The following is a 3,626-nucleotide window of genomic DNA, read 5'->3' on the forward strand; positions in this document are numbered from 1 at the left end:
CATTAGCTAATGCCTCCATCCTGTCACATAGTTACCATTTTTCATGGTAACATTTAAGTTCTACTCCCCTAGTAGCTTTCAAGTATACAATACTGTATTGTTACCTTTAGTAACCATGTTGTACACTAGACATCCAGAACTTATTCATCTCGTAACTGGGAGTTTGTACCTTTTGGCCACCATGTCTCCATTTCCCCTTACCTACCCTCTGAACCCTGATAACCACCGTTCTGCCCTCTGTTTCCACTGTATAATCTACCTTCACTTTCCAATTGTTGTTGATCTTGTATCAAGAGAAGTTCATAAACTTACTTATTAATTCTAATAATTTGTAGATTCTTCTTAATTTTCTATAAAGACATGTAGATAGGAGTCAATGCCTACCTTCGAGGAGTGTTGTGAGGATAATAAGGATGTTAATGATGATTGCTAACAATTAATGAACCCCTACTATTTCTCAAGAGTTGTTCTCCTTTAAAAGAACAACTTTCAAAAGTGAAATGAGATGCAGGCTGTAGTGTTATATTGTCCTCAGCTTCTCAGATGTACATGTAGTCAGAAGACCTAGAAACTGAGGAGGTTGAATTTGCTGGCCCCGATGAGTATTTATGACAGAGATGCATTTGAAAACAAGAGTCCTTCCAAGGTGGAGAAACCAGGATCTATATAGATTTTCACAAAATCTGAAGGTAGTTTTGAGTGCTATTTGTTTCTGCTAGCACTTAGACAACCTACAGTAAGAACACCAAAGCAGCGTGGTCCTGTTTGCCTGGAGGCAATTTTTTAAAATTTGTTTTTTTTTTTAATGTTTGTTTATTTTTGAGAGCGAGAGAGACAGAGTGCAAGTGGGGGAGGGCAGAGAGAGGGAGACACAGAATCTGATGCAGGTTCCAGGTTCCAAGCTGTCCACACAGAGGACAGACGTGGGGCTCAAACTCACGAATCATGAGATCATGCCCTGAGCTGAAATCCTATGCTTAACTGACTGAGCCACCCAGATGCCCTGCCTGGATGCAGTTCCTTAAGGAAGAGACCCTAGCTCAATATTATCTCTCCTTTTGACCTCAAGATGGGTTCTGAGAAAAAACTGCAGGAGATAGCTCAAGGCTCTCCTAACACAGAGCTAGATTTTGGAGGGCCTGCCAGACCTGATCTAACCAAGAGGAAGTTGTGGATGAGAGACCCACGCAGGATGTGGAATCAGAGTTGAATCTGATCCAGGCAATCTTGGACTTTGATCAAGCTCAGCACACAAAATGCTTTAATAGTACATTGTTCCTGTGCAATGTCTGTTTCTGTGAGAAGGTGGGTAGTGAAGGAGTGGATGCATGTACTTTTGGGAGTGCAGGCATGCATACTTCAAAGCCTGTCTGAAGGACTACTTTGAAATCCAGATCAGAGGTGGCCAAGTTCAATGCCTCAAGTGCCCAGAACCCAAATGCCCTTTGGTGGCCACTCTGGGTCAGGTCAAAGAACTAGTGGAAGCCGACTTATTTTCCCATAAGGTGACTGCAGGAAAAGTAATAGTTTTATGAAATGAGTACTTGTAAGCAGGTGAGGCCAATAAAAGACTTTCGGAACAGGGGTGTGGTAAGAAAGCACTGGAAGAGATGGAAAGTAAGAAGGGACTCGGAAAGAATTTAAACAGCTGCCCAGGTTGTGAGGCTCCCATGGAGAAAGTAGATGGATCTAACAAGATGATCTGTATGCAGTATTTCTGTTGGACTGTGTTCTTTCTCTAGAGCAAGCCCTTATGAACATTTCACTGATCCTGATTCCCCATGTTTTAACTGATTGTTCCATATTTTAACTGTGGATGTTAATGGAGATATTTGGGAAGATGAGATTGAAGACTAACTACCTCCTACTACTGCTCAAGATGTGGACGTGGAATGGTTTAGCTTAGTTTCATTAAATACACAAAGTAACTTCATAGAATTTTTAGGGTACTGTTCATTCACTCTTCCTATATAAAAGATATGGAAGAAGGAGGTTTATATTTCATATGGTATTGCTTATTTAGGGACATTCATCCATTTTTCAAAGAGCATAATAGGGAAAATTATAAGCCTAAGTTTCAGAAAATGAAAACTAGATATTAAACATAAATATTACAATCTGCCCAAAACTTTGAATAGTTAAAAATTAACTATTTATTGGGTTCATAAGGACAGTAGGAGATACAGGCTTCCAGTTGTGGAATGAATAAGTCATAGCAATAAAAGGTACAATGTAAGGAGCACAGTCAATGGTCTTGTAATAGTGTTGTATGGGGACAGAAGGTAGCTGCCCTTCTATAAACTTATCAAATCACTATATTGAACATCTGAAACTAATGTAACACTGTGTGCCAACTACATTCAAATAAAAATAAATATATAAAAACAAATAAAAATTAAATACTTATTTTCTTCCCCAAGCCTCAGTTAAAGAGAGGGGTCATGAGTTAGACATATAGACCATTTTACCTCTGAGAAGCATCCCTCTAAGATATTTTATGTGAGTCCCTTGGGTGTACTGCTTCTTAAAATTGAGGGGGATAGAAGCCTTATTAAAATTGTACTGAGGACCTCATCTCATTTATTCCATGTTACATTCCTTCCAAGCTAAATGTCTGCTAAGTTAGTTCTCTTTGGAAGAAGCCCTTTATTCTATAACTGACTGGAGAGCTTAGCATCGTTTTGATCTACTGCTTTTCAGAATAGAAATATATAGATAATTTTAAAAATATTTTAATATCAAGCAAGACTGTGAGTCACTTCATATTTCTTAGTGGTGTATAGTTCCCTGGTTTTGAGTCAAGTCTAGAATTTGAGAGTGGCTCAGAAGAATTTCAACCCCATTCATCTTTCCTGGGAAGTAAAGCCTAGATTCGAAACAATCTTGCCTTTGCTGTCTTTTGTTCTACATTCTCTCCCCTTAACCTTGCCCTTCCTTCTGTTGGTAAGGACGATTTTAATATTATCTCCAGCAGCTCAGAATTTCATTACCCCTGCTAGAATGGGACAAAACCTATTATATCCTCAAGCTAAATTTTTTTTTTTTATTATCTGGTTTTTTTTTATCCTGTCCACATCACTGTAGTTCCAGCCCTAACTTTGTGAATTCTTTTTAAAGTTGCTTTTTAATGAGCTGTAGAGATTTGGCTTCCTACCCCTTTTATAAGAGCAATGTCTTTGGATAGGGGGAGGTAATTTTGGCCTCATACTTAGGTCTCTATTTGGGGGTTTTGTTTGCTTTTTGAAAAATTGTCTTTCCTTATGGTTTGATGAGTGCCTTGGCAGCAAAATAAAAAAATTTTTGAGAAAGAGAAGAATCCAGCTATGGTCATGAACATGTTCTTTTTTCCTATCTTATCACTGAAAATTGGGGAATATTTTTTTTAATCATTTTATGTGTGTATATGCAAAGAATCAGCTAAAACTGTTTCTAGATTGTTAGCAAGGATGCTTAATCTTAAAAATAAAAATAATTTCTAAAAATCGTCATTAAAAAAGATGGAATAGATGTAGGCTTTGCTCTATGGAAGCCACCGTACATCTCTATCTTTTTTCTCTGCTAGCAGAGGGCAGCTGAAGGAGGAGGGTCCTGAAAGCAGAGAGCAGACCTCTGTCTGGTTGAGGCTG

The 3,626-nt window shown here is 38.3% G+C and overlaps 1 pseudogene; it reads left to right on the forward strand.

The window, feature by feature from the left end:
• Positions 1 to 701: 701 nt before the first annotated feature.
• LOC120235369 lies at positions 702 to 1,857 on the forward strand (annotated as a pseudogene).
• Positions 1,858 to 3,626: the final 1,769 nt, after the last annotated feature.

Source organism: Hyaena hyaena, unplaced genomic scaffold (genome assembly GCF_003009895.1).
Source record: "Hyaena hyaena isolate Hyena2069 unplaced genomic scaffold, ASM300989v1 scaffold_131, whole genome shotgun sequence".
Taxonomy (NCBI): domain Eukaryota; kingdom Metazoa; phylum Chordata; class Mammalia; order Carnivora; family Hyaenidae; genus Hyaena; species Hyaena hyaena.